Below are 14,026 nucleotides of genomic sequence, written 5' to 3'. Positions count from 1 at the left end.
CCTTTTTTCAAGGTTCTTAGTTTCTTTGCATTGGGTTAGAACATGGTCTTAGAGAAGTCTGTTATTATCCACCTTCTGAAACCTGCTTTTGTCAATTCGTTAGATTCATTCTGTCTTTTTTGTTCCCTTGATGGTGAGGAGTTGTGATCACTGGGAGAAGAGATGTTCTGTTCTTTGGTGGTTTCATCATCTTTGCGATGTTTTTTTCCCATCTTCGTGGATTTATCTCCCTTTAATCTTTGAAGTTGGTGATTTCAGGAGTCCTCTCTGAGTGGTGGTGTTTTTCTGTTGCGGTTGGAGCTGTATCTTTTTTGGCCTGTAGAGGGCGCTGCTGGGCTCTCTCGGGTTCAGTCAGGCTGCCGAGTGGTGGTCTTTTGCCTGAGTTTGTTTGCAGGTGAGATGGGCCCCGCCTTCCCAATGGCGTCTCTCCTTCCCCAGCTGGATCTTCCTGGTTGGGGTCAAGCTGGTGTATTTGCTGCCAAGCTCTCTAGCAAGGGCTTCAGTTTGAGTTCTGTGGAGGTGAGGCCTGCCAGGCCTTATGGTCTCTTTCTCTGCTTTCAACTCTGCCTCCCACCGTGGGACGGTCAGTCCGGCTGGCGTCCAAACTCCCACCCAGGTTCCTGCCACGGCACCCCACCATCTGGCAGGGCACTTGTGGACCGCGGGTTGCAGGAGGGATGCGGTAAGCACAGAATCCGATTCGGAGCACCGAGGGGTTAAGTCCCTGGGCCCTCCAAGCCGGCCGCACGTTTCAGGTGGGGATGCGCCCCCCCTCCACCACGCCCCTCCACCCCCGGCCCGTCTCAATTTGACCCCCTGGGTGTCCCTTGCCCTGCGGCTCCTTCCCTGGGCCTCTCTTCAGAGCCCCATCTGTCCCACAAAAACAAACCCAGAACCTGCTCTGGAATCGTGAAGTCCTCTAGCCCTCTGCGTCTCATTCGCTGGGAGCTGCATTCCCATGCCGGCTTCTCTCGGCCGCCTTTGTACTCAACAATGTTTAATTTTACTAGTTGGTTTTTTTGTTTTTCAGAGGTGGAATGCAGTGGGGGAGGGGATCATAAAAATGAATTTATAGCTATATGAACACACACACACACACACACACACACACACACACAGCTCTATTTGTGTTTCCTTTGTGTATTTTTGAAACATGTATTGACTTTTGCCCCTAAATTATTTGTTTGAGGGTACTGAAGTAGCCTATGACTTATTTCTTCAATCAAATCAGTGGCAGTGTGGGGCTTTCTTTATAGCTGACACACCCACTATAACACACTTAGTAGGTATTTAAGACATCCACTTTCTTTTCTTTTTTCACTCCCTAAACACCTGAAAAAGTTGCAATTTCTCCATTAGATTGCCTTCTCATAGGTTGAGTCACAGCACAATTGCAGAGAATCTCAGGTCCCCACTTTGAACTCCCCTTTAATGTCCCTCCCCAGAAATTCTTGTTTAGATCCTGTTTTCAAGTGAAGTAACCAGAGAGGCACTGTGCAGCCTTTCATTTGCGATCCAGAGGTTGTCTGCTTAAAAAACAACATGGCTCTATACATGTAGTTCTAGGAATTGTGCTGCCTGTTTTCAAAAAGACCTGAGGAGGTAGAAGAGGTAGGGGTGTGTGTGTGTGTGTGTGTGTGTGGTGTATACTCTGACCAAAATATGCTCTGGTCTTTTTCTCAGAAAAGTTGAGAAAGATCACATCTTGGTTCTCAATGCAGCTGACAAGAGTGATATTAATTCATAACTTTGAATTCTAAAATCAAAAATACTTCTTGGAGACTTACTTGGTGTCTAGCGGTAGCCCCCTCCTCGAAGAGCTCACAGCTACATGAAGAGACAGGAGATAAGAACCTATGCAAGAACAAACAGGACTCATGGAGCAGAAACCTTCAAGCAACTTCATTTTTGTCCCTTGTTCCTGCCTCTTCCTTTAAACCTTCGCAATGATAACTGAACGGGATGAAAACTCAGAGTCCTATGGCCTTTTCACTTACTTTCAGGTGATAGAAGTCCAATGGCCACTTTGAGGGGAAAAAAGTCATTAGGATGTCCAGTGCAAAGCAACATTTCTATCTCTTGCAGAGGTAAGTCTTTACCTCCCTTCAACTGACCCCCTCTCCCTTCCTTGCTCATCTTCTTCCCACTCTAAGACTCATCTCAGGCTTTTCTGAGGTTAGAGAGAAAAGAGTAAAGGACCGTCTTTTCATGACTGGCAGTGTTGTAAGCTGGCTTTGCTTTCCCTGGGCTGGAAGCTGTAACAGATGATTAAAGATGGCTTTCTTCTGGGGAAACAGTTCTGAGCTGTGCGGAGATTGCCTGCTAGACAGCCCCTGCCCTTCTCTTGACACCAGGGCCATGTATTTCTTGACTTGCCCTTCCTTGTACCTGCCTTTAGCTTCACTCCCTCTGCCAGGCTCTTACTGCTAGGGCCCTTATCTCCTCTCTAGGACATAATTCTTTTTTAAAATGACCTCGGGCTGAGTCTCTTGGGGACAAGTGACATTTGGTCCACGGGCTTTCCCACATTTAACCAGTCATTGGCGGGAAGTGCAGTTCACTCACAGGCTGCTGAACTTGCTCAGATGTGGGTGGGTTTGGTGTGGATCTGCTGTAGACCTATAGTGAGAATTCCAGGCTATTCCTTGAAGCCCTCTCACTAGGTTTGGGTGAATAGTAGCATCCTGTCCCCATTGCCAAGAGGGGAGATTTTAGCCTGTTGAATAGCTATTACCAAAATATTTTTTCACAATTCCAACTTCCCTAATTATTTTGTATTCTCCATGTGGGAAAGAAGTTTGTTGACTTTGGAAGCCTGTAATTTTCCTTTGCAAATGGCGCATCTTGCACTCCACGTTGGTGTTTCATAGGTACTGATTTTGGTGCTTCCCTATTAATCTTTATCGCCTTGACACATGTGTTTTATAAATGATTGAGGCCATAAGAGTTGACCTCCTATTGTATATGGGCTATACAGTGATTAGGACTATGAGAGAAGAGAGAAGTAGAGAGCTCTAAGTGTTCTCTGCATGTGGGTGGCAGTCTTAGGGTAGACTTTGGGGGAGGTAGAGCCTGTTTTTGGGATAAAGAATGGAAAAAAAATACTTGGACTATCATAGGAGACTGAAAAGGCTTTGCAGTTAAGGGGATATTGTGTCAGTTCAGTCTCGAGAGGAGCTGGAGCAAGCATATGGAAGTGAGAAGGCAGAATGGCCTCCTACAGTGGCGGGATTCCAAAATGACTCCCAATGACACCCTTGAGTGGGGTGACCAGGATCTGTGATATAATGGGATGTCACCCATGAGATTATGTTATATTATATGCAAAGGCGAACTGAGTTTTACAGTTGTAATTAGGGTTCCTAATTAGCCAACATGGAGTTAATCAAAAGGGAGGTTGTTCTGGGTGCATTTGACCTAAGGAAGTGAGCCTTTAGACAAGAGAGACTATCCTAGTGACCTGGAAGAAATTATACAGTCATTTTGTGAACTGCCCAGGGGGAAAGGGGGCCTCTAGGAGCTGAGGCCCTCAGTCCTATGGCACTGAATGAGCTTAGAAGAAGACTCCAATCCTCAGATAAAACCCCAGCCTTGGATGACACCTTACACTTGGAGTTCCTGAGCACAGGACTCAGCTAGGGCACGTTTGGTTTCCTGACCCATGGAAGTGGAAATAATAAATGTCATTATTTTAAACTGTTCAAGTTGTTACTCAGCCACCACGCCTCTCTTCATGAAATTGTTTTATGTTGGAGCATGTTGAGAGACAAGGATACAAGAGCTAGGGAAGGGCCTAGTTAGGTAGGACTTAGGATGCCAGACTTGATGAGAGTGATAGTAATTCAGTGTAGGCCCAGACATGTGTTTAAAAAAATCTGGTTTGCTCATGTTTCATGTTCTTTACGGGTTGGCTGGGGTTGTTTCTTAACATTATCCCACCCCAGAACCCATGCCAATGGGCACTTCCTCTGTCATTGCTGAAGACAAATAAGAGAATATAATGAATTGTAAAAACACTTTTATGACTTCTGCCTGAAAATGCCGTATTTTCCTTTTGCTCATGTTTTACTGGCCAAAGGAAGTTGCAAAGATACACCTAGCCTCAAAGGTTCTGTGTGTGAATGGACCAGACCTATTTATTGAACTTTATTAGTATAAAATAGTTATTTTAGGTTTTTGAACAAGGTGACTTGATGACAACCAGCCCCTTAATTTATACCCCAGCGCCTTCCTTGTCATTCCACATTCTGAGAAGGTGGGCATGGTTCCACTGCAAACACATGACCTTAGTACTGGCTATTTGATCCTAGACAGAACAGTGTGCAACACTAGGAACACATATACATATCTTTTCTTCCTTCCTTCCTTTTTTTTTTTTGGAGATGGAGTTTTGCTTTTGTTGCTTAGGCTAGAGTACAGTGGTGTGATCTCAGTTCACTGCAGCCTTCACCTCTAGGGTTCCAGCAATTCTCCTGCTTCAGCCTCCAGAGTAGCTGGGATTACAGGAACCCACCACTATGCACGGATAATTTTTTTTTAATACTTTAAGTTCTGGGGTACATATGCAGAACATGCAAGTTTGTTACATAGGTATACACATGCCATGGTGGTTTGCTGCACCCATCAATTAGTCATCTACATTAGGCATTTCTCCTAATGCTATCCCTCCCTTGGCCCCCCACTGCCCAATAGGCCCCGGTATGTGATATTCCTCTCTGGGTGTCTATGTGTTCTCATTGTTCAACTCCCACTTTTTTTTTTCATTTTTAGTAGAGGTGGGGGTTTTGCTGTGTTTGTCAGACTGGTCTCGAACTCCTGACCTCAGGTGATCCGCCTGCCTTGGCCTCCCAAAGTGCTGGGATTACAGGCGTGAGCCACCACGCCCAGCCACATATCTTTTCTTGTTAATACAAGAAACATCCCGTGTTAAGAAAAGAAAAAAGATGTTTCTTACCCCAGTAGTCCTGCTGGACCTAAATGGATTTTGAGCCCATATTTACTCTAGGAATTTCCATTTTCCTGCCTCTTTTATGCCTTCATGCACTCTTTCTCACCTCTCCTGAGAGTCAATTTTCTAGTTAATTCAGGGTCAGATGGGGATGAGTCAGCAGATCTTCAAAGACAGGTGATAAATAAAATTATGAGAGGTATTCTATTCAAAATGGTTGCACTATGCCTTAGAAAAGAGTGCAAGAAAGTAGAGGTATAAAAGCTTACCCAGCATTACCAGTTGGATTTATGCCAGTTAGTAATAATATTACCAAAGCCTTTAAAATTTTTAGGGCACTTTCATCTTTCTGACAGCTGATATAGAGAGGACAATTGTTATGACTCCACTTGTGATAAATAAAAAATTGTGAGATAGAGAATGTTTGACTTGCTTTTCTTCTTCCCCTTCTTCTCCCATCAAAATGATCTCTTAGGAAAAAAAGATTTCTGGTATTTTACTTCTCCAAGAATTATCTGCATTTTACGCTTTCAGGTGAAATGGAGTTTATCTTCTCTGTGAAAGTTATTTCAGGCATAAACAAAGATATGGTGGAGACTGGTGGGCAACAGTAAAATTACAGTCAGGGATTGCCATCCTAGTGATCCTTTGGAAGCCTGGCATGGGTGAGGGAGCCAGAAAATGACTCAGAAAATGAGTGAACATGCAGAGTGTGACAAGCCCAGCAAGTACCCAGGGAAATGGAGGGAGAAATCGGACAGAAGGCCTTACAGAATTCAAAGAAGGAGAGAGTTTCCAAAAGAAGGAAAAGGTGCATTGTCAAATCCTATAGAGAAAACGGATGAAAGGAAGAAGGTAAAGAGCTCTGTGGATGTAGCAAGTCAAGGTCACTACTGACCCACTCAAGAACCAAGTTTGCAGGGAGGGAATGGAAGCCAGACTGTGGGACACAGACTAACTTCCAAGAAGGTGTAAAGAAAATTGGTGAACAGGGTGACAGATATGGTAAGAAGTACAACCTCAAGATAATAGTTGATATTCTTACTATGGAAGAAATCTGTCTGTTTATAGGTAGAAAAAAAATAGCATCAGTAGAGAAGGCAAAGTCCATTGCACAGGTGAGAGATGGTGCTGTTGCTGGATCAGGTCCCCGCAGAGGCCTGGTCCTCAAGTGCAAACATCAGTCTCTTAACACGAAGAGGGAGCTTTTCTCTAGAGGTGAAGTCTGGAGAAGGAAGAATGGGTCTCAGAAAGGAGGAGGGGTGGGGCTGGAAAGTGAGACCATTCACTTCTGAAGGCCTCGGTTTACTTTATAAACACACAGAAAGCTCATCTGCAGGGAAGGGAAGATGAAGCCCCAGGGCCTGTGTAATTTTGCAAAAAAAAAGCCATAGTGCTCATTGTGGAGAAGTTAGGTAACATGGAAACGCTTCCTTGCCTTTAAATAAGGCAGAAGGAAAACCAAGTCCAGGAAGTTCTTTGAACCAGCTCTCCCTTCACATCTTGTCTCATCCTTGGCCAGTCTTGAAATACCATGTCCAAGGTAGGGAATAAGGTAAGACTGGTATCTTTGGTCAGGTCTGAAGGGAGCATGTGTTTGGGCAGAGACCTGGCCCTGTGACTTCTGTATTTCTGGGGTATAAATATGAAACTTGTGAGTTCACCTTTTTAATCTTGGCACATCTAAATCATGAAGAATGTGGCGTTGATGTCTCTTTTCACATTTGCATTTGGGAGAAAGAGAGTTTGCCACAGTCAGTCAAAAGAACTCTCTTCTTTTTTAAACTTTGTGAGGGCTTTGTGGTTTGAGTTTAGTGCTTTTTCTTTTGGAGAAATGTGTTTTATGTTTAGGGGGATTTGTCATTTGTTCTGTTGAAGAGCATCTCATAAAAGACACTTTTTTTTTTTTTTTTTTTTTTTTTTTTTTTTTTTTTACAGCTGGTATCAGTAGAACAGGAGGAGGGGCTTTCATCTACACAGATTAGGTTGATGTACCAATCTCTTTCTTCTCCAGGGTTTTTAAGAAATCTTCCATGATTGGTTGAGCATGAGGAATCTCTGTGTGACAGCTCTATAAAGAAAGAAAGACAATAAAGACAATCTAATAGGCAGTCAGTCGATGAAGATTTTTGTCTGGAATAAATTTAGCGCATCTCATAAAGTTTTTATAGATGCTACCTTTCAGATGCTTAGAATATTATTATCTATCCCAACATTTCTCTCTTCCTGATTTTTCTTATTCTTGCCTTAAAAAAAACCTTTTAGGGTGTTCTTCTGTGTCTATTTTAAGCTCTTAGCAGAGTTGTTGAAATGACTGATTTTTCTTTATCCACTGCTTGGTGTTCTTTTCTTATGGGATTTCATTAGAGTCTTCCACAAAAATCTGACAATTAGTGGGTGTCACAATGTAATCTGTGATTTGTATTTTTATTTGGCTTCCACATATGAGCCTCAAAAGGTACTGCATAAGCATGAGATTTTGGTAATTTTGTGTCAAAATGGGAGAAAAATAAAATTATAATAGAGATAAAATATCTGATTACTTTCAATTAATAGAACAGAAATCGACCCCAAACCTAGCTTGCAGCAACTAAAATCAAGCCACCTAAAAATTCACCTTACAAGTGAGAACAGAACAAAATAAAACAAAAAAGAATTAGGAACTACATTATTCAGAATAATACACACTTTTTAATGCTGAGGGTTTTTTTTGTGGATACTAGATCCTCCTTCCTGTTCCCCCATTCTCCCTCTCTCTTGTCTGTTTTGGGAAGGAGGGAGTGTCAGTTCATAAGGAAACAAGGATTCTAGGGCAGCTGCAGAGGAAATATGTATGTGCCAGGTAAAAATATATTCATATCTTTCCACATGGATGGTGCTTGATGAGCCTGGCTTAATGTCCCCTGGGTCTGAGGAGTTGTGAGACTCTATAGCATATTTTATTATTTAATGGGATAGAGAGTGTGTCCTCACAGTGAGGCACCCATCATGGCCACAGTCCTGCCTAATATCCTTTGTATAAAAAACTGAATTCTTTTCTTCATTTTCTGAAAAAAAGTGGGAGAGGTTAAAAGGAATTTGAATCAAGAGAGAATTATCTCCTGAAAATCTTCTTCTTCTCTAAGTCTTTATAAGTTAAATGTTTTGATTTCTGCTAGTGAAGCCTCCCTTTTCATGGCAAAAAAAGAGCAATGAAAATGATAACGTGTTTTTATTTTTTTTTTCTCTTTCAGAAAGAGAAGCATATTGGGGGTCATAAAATCATACTTTTTCTATGGTGTTGCCATTGCTTCTTTATGTCCACAAGGACAAACCAGGTATTCAAGGATTTGAGATTCATTTTTCTTAAAACTTTAACAAATAGATATACATTTATACATATATATACATATACATAAATTTATATAAATATATTTATATATGTATAAATATATATGTATATGTATTTATATACATATATAAATGTATGTATATATATATATATTTATATAATTTTTTTTTTGAGATGGAGTTTTGCTCTTGTTGCCCAGGTTGGAGTGCAGTGGCATGACCTCGGCCCACTGCAACCTCTGCCTTCCAGGTTCAAGCAATTCTCTTGTATCAGCCTCCCGAGTAGCTGAGACTACAGGTGTGTGCCACTATGCCCAGCTAATTTTTGTATTTTTAGTAGAGATGGGGTTTCACCATGTTTACCAGGATGGTCTCAATCTCTTGATCTTGTGATCCGCCTGCCTCAGCCTCCCAAAGTGCTAGAATTACAGGCATGAGCCACTTATATATAAATACCCAGCTGTTTATATATAAATTTATATATGTATATATGTATATACAATTATACATGTATTTATATATAAATTTAGGTAATAAATATATAAATATAAATCTATATAAATATAAAAAATTTATACATTTATTTATGTATAAATGTATGTATACATTTATGGATATTATCTTATGTATATTATATATGTTTACATATATATATAAAACATATATACATATGCTTCAGAAAATGCTCAAGCCAGGAATATAAATCCTAAACCCATGGCTGTGACTCCCTTTGCTTCCTGCCTTAAGAGATGGGGCATCTCAGCCACTTCCTCCAGTGTGGAGGAAGGCTAGGTGGGCAGGGAGTTGGGAGCAGGCATCCCAGAGGAAGTGGCTGAGATGCCCTTTGCCATCCACATAGGAGCTACATCTGGGAGACTAATCTCAGGTGCTTATGGTACTCCCTGGTCTCCAAATAGGTGGAAATCACCATATGGAACTTTAGACTTGAAACTTTATTCTGGTTGCTAAGACAGGTAGCAGGAAAAGAAACAGTATTGCTCTGGGAGTTGAAAACTGTGAGCTTTACTAACAGCAAGACCATTTGCTCATGGTGTGACCTTGGGCAAGTGAAGTTACTGAATCTGGCTGCACCTCTATTTTTCTGTAAAATGTGGATCATAATCCCTATCTTGCTTATTGTGGGAGTGTGGCATGTGTCAGGTAGTCCAGGGCATGTGGCTGCTTTAGTGTGTTAGTAAAAGTGTTTTATAAACTGAAGAAGCTTATGACTGCATGCTTCTCTGTGCCTGGCCCGGTGCTGAGCTCTCTGGTAAATGCTCAAGACCTACAGACCACAGTCCTCACTTCTCAGTGGGCTGAGAGACTAATTCAAAGAAGGAAAAAGCAGTGACAGTGTTAGGCACCTCAGCAGGGCTGTCCTAGTAAGCAGTAGGCAGGTGTATTTAATATAGTAGCCCTCAAACTCCCTCAGAGGTACATGGACTGTGGAGCCAGGGGCAATAAAGGACAAGGCTCCTTTCCTCCTCCCCCAGATATTTTTAAATCTCTAAAACCAAATGTCTGTTACAGTTAGTGGTTGGTTATAGTTTAAATAGTGGCTCTTTTTTGGTTAGTGGTGGAGAAAATAATGGTATGCTTTACAATCTATGGAGTCTTACATTCAGTAAAATAGTGTACAAGAAGAAAATTACCATGTCTGTGATATCCAATGCCACTAAGTTCAATGTTGAAAAGAATTTTAAACAAGTGCTACCTGAGTCTCTCAGCATCCAAACAATTGAATCTATCATCAAAATAATTTTATAAACTGGGAAAGAGATGTTTCACATGGATGTCTTTATCTAGAGCTTTTGATTTTGACTTTCAGAGGATACAATTGCTTTATTCTCTTTACAAATTAATTAATTTCTACAATTATTTTTAACTTTAGAAATAGAATCTTATCTAGAGAAAAAAACCATGACCAGCCAGACGTGAAGGAAAATCATTGGGTTTTAGCCATGAGCTTTTATCTCGAACACTGCTTTCAAATCCAGGCAGTCAGTTCTAAGTCAACATTGTGCTGCTTCCACTTTTCTTTTTCTTTTCTTTTTTTTTTGACTGACATGCTCCCCTTTCTTCTTTATACTCTGTACACTAGGACTGAAGAGTGATGTTGGAGACACTATACCTTGGGAATCAAAAGCAGGCTGGAATCAGCAGTGGAGAAAAACAAAAGAAGTTTGTGTAGAGGAGGAAAGGCTTTTCCTTTATCCCATTAGGATTTGTGTTTGGACCTGAAAATTAAATGGACAAAAGACAGATTAACAGGGGAAAGGCTTACAGATTGTATTTGATGTTAATATTTTTACATGTACACAGAGGGTTCTTATATAAGAAATGAAGACCCCAAAACATGCATAGGCCTGAGAGCTGATATACCATTTTAGCAAAGAATGATAAAATATTTGTGGAGATGTGACAAGACAGAATAAAAAGGAGTTTGGGCTAGAGACTGTAATGAAATGAGTTTGGGCTATGAAAAAGTTACTAGGAAACACAGAAGAGGACTTGTGGAACATTATCTTAGAAGGTTTGTACAAATTCATCTCAGCTTTGATTCCCTCTCTCCAGTGATAAGGATGTTCTCTTCTTCCTGGTACAGAGAAAGCAACTTTCTCATGGAAAATTTATGCTCTGCTTTTAGAGAAAAAGGGCAGTCAAAGAGCTTTTCCTGCAGCTTTTTCCTCAATGGCCTTCAGCTCAAAAAAATCAATATATCAGAACAGTATATTTTGGGATGGTATATTTTGATTTCTTTTACTTGTTCACATCCTTATACAGTCATGCATTGACTAATGATGAGGATACATTCTGAGAAATGTGTCATGAGTTGATTTTGTCATTGTGTAAACATGATACATTATACTTACACAAACAGACTATGGTATAGTCTGCTACACATCTAGGTTGTATGGTATAGCCTATTGCTTCTAGGCCACAAACCTGTACAACATGTGTACTGCAGTACACTGCAGGCAACTGTAACACAATGGTATTTGTGTTTTTTTAAACACAGAAAAGTTACAGTAAAAATATGGTATCAAAGATTTAAAAAATCATACCCCTGTATAGGGCAGCTCTTTTATAACCTTATGGGAACACCATTATACACGCAGTCCACTGTTGAGGGAAACATCATTATGTGGTGCAAGACTACTTTCCTTGAAAGAAGAAATTGGATCCACTCACCATTTTAAAATGCTTCTTAAATTTTCACTTTGACTTTCACCGTAGGGTTCCAATATAGGTAGCCTCCTTAGAGGCACCTCAGTGCCTGGTCTGAATCACTTCCTGGCTTTAGGGTCGCAGTCCTCCTCCTGGCTTTTTTTTTTTCTTGTGTGACTTGACCTTTTTGGTTGCTGTCATTAACCAAGCTGACTTCCATCTTGACCTGCTCCCCACTCCTGCTTGTTCCAGCAGGTACGTCAAGCCCCTCAGTTCTGTCAGATCCCTAGTCCTACCACTCTTTGCCATCTTTCTCAGGAAAATCGATTTTTTTTTTCTATCTCCTAGCAATTTAGAATCAGACAGACTTTGGATTCAAATTCAGTCTTTGCTAGTTAACTTCTCTATGGCTTTCTCAATTGTCAGCATTTGGCACAGGAAAGTTAATCTCTTTACTTCTACTATTAGTTTTTATAGTGGTGGGCAGGTTAGTAATACTTGGGACAAACAGGGCCTTGCAATATTATTCAAATTAATTTGTGATGGTATTTATATGCTCTTTGAAACATCTAGCAGCCCTTCTCAAGATTTGCTAGAGGATTAAGTCCTCATGCCCTAAGACATCCATCGTATGTAATAAATTAACCTATCTCCTCTGCATCTAGAACAGTACTGGCTAAGTACTTTCCTTGGGAGAATTGAGAAAATAGTGGCTGAAATCATTTTCTATGAGACTTAATTATCTCAAGGAACCTTGGTTGGGAAGAATGGTTAAAGAATAGATTTCCATAATTTATGATGTTGAGCTTTTATGTGAAAGCTGTTTGATTTAGGAGAATGAGTGTGACTCAAATGGGAAGGAAGCTAATACATGAATTCCAAATATAGCATGTTTGTAAGGTATTCTGAAGACTCTACCTGCAAGAAGAATTTTTCTGTTGTTTATAACTATCCTCTGTAGACCTGATCCTGAAACCTATTTCCCAAGTAGTAATCTTCATTTTTACATTATCGAGCCTGAATGCTGATCATAGACTTTCCTTGCAGGTGGTGCTAAATGAGAATGTTGATGCATTTATTTTGGAAGCCCCACTGGGGAATGCTGTCCAGAATTTTAGCTGATCTTACTTTCACTGCACTCTTTTTATTAAAAAATGAAAATATATTTTTGGTTGACATTCAAAAAGGAGACAGGAAAGGGCAGATGTCTGGAATAAGACTGTACATCAAGTCTTCCCTTTCATTTGCTTCTCCACGACAAGCAAAGTGGCGTTTGGAGATGTGGGAAAACTTTCCAAATTCATTTGAATTGTAAAGACACAAACCCCAAAAGTACATAGATGGTGCCAGTTGTTCTGAACTGTGGTGGGAAAATTTGGATCAGAATTACTAACCAGACTGGAGAGAGAAGGTAGTTGGGCACTTTCTCTTTGACAACATCCAGACCTTATGGAGTAGATGGGAACAGAATGGCGAAATCAGAAAGAAGGGTGGATAGATGAGTTTTCTCCAAACAAATCATATGATTATAGAAGGAGAAAGAGAACTTGCTAGAACTCTGAAGGGACTGCTTGGCTAGAATGCATTTACCTTTGGAAATAAGGTGTTTTCAGTGTTTTTTTGGAAGCTGTATATACTAGCCTGTTCTCTTATTGCTATAAAGGAATGCCTGAGACTGGGTAATTTATAAAGAAAAGAGGTTTAATTGGCTCACGGTTCTGCAGACCTAGCAGCATCTGCTTCTGGGGAGGCCTTAGTAAGCTTATAATCATGGCAGAGAATGAAGTGAAAGTAGGCACATCACGTGGCACAGCAGGAGCTAGACAGCGCGGTGTGGGGAAGGGGGTGGGGGCGCTTCACGCTTTTAAACGACCAGATCTCAGGAGAACTCACTCTCTACTGAGAGGACAGTACCAAGGGGGCTGGTGCCAAACCATTCCTGAGAAATCGACCCCCAATAATCCAGTCATCTCCCACCAGGCTCCCACTCCAACATTGGGGATCACATTTCAACATGAGAAACAGCGGGCGGGACACACATCCAAACTATATCACTGTCCATCATTAATGGTTGTTCTCTGACTGTATTATTACAGACTCTTTTTGATTCAGGGCAGACATAAAAGGAGTGAACATGAATGGGATCTGTTAGCACAGAAAGCAGCGCTATTACATTCTCAAGAAGCCCCGCATTCTAAGCACACACCCCCAGCTCATTCCAACATAAGTTATACTGCTTTAACATTGTGAAGACTCTGGTATAATGAAACTTTAATTATGGCTAGAAATTGGCACAGCCATTTCACCTTTTGCAGCCTTGCATGTAGTCTCTTTCAAGGAGCATTAATGTTTAAGCTATTTAGCTAAATTAAAATTATTTTTATGAAAAGGTTAAGCGATCTATACACTTGTATTAAGGGGATATTTTACTTTTCCTGTAGAGATTTATTTTCACTTAAAGATTAAACATGAAATAAGCCATGGAAAGAAAAAAGAAAAAGAAAAAGTGGAATAGTAAATCAGAAGACTTTCTCTTTCAACATCTCCTTCAAATGAGCCTACAATTAGATAGGGATTGCC

At 40.7% G+C, this 14,026-nt stretch overlaps 1 long non-coding RNA gene across 1 annotated transcript in view; it reads left to right on the top strand.

Annotated features, from left to right (window-relative positions):
• Window positions 1-14,026, top strand: part of LOC119470129 — a 111,080-nt gene that overhangs the window by 84,159 nt on the left and 12,895 nt on the right. The gene's annotated exons all lie outside the window — the stretch shown is intronic.

The sequence above is a fragment of the Cebus imitator genome, unplaced genomic scaffold (genome assembly GCF_001604975.1).
Source record: "Cebus imitator isolate Cc_AM_T3 unplaced genomic scaffold, Cebus_imitator-1.0 Scaffold23, whole genome shotgun sequence".
NCBI lineage: Eukaryota > Metazoa > Chordata > Mammalia > Primates > Cebidae > Cebus > Cebus imitator.
This window is presented reverse-complemented; position numbering and strand designations above follow the sequence as displayed.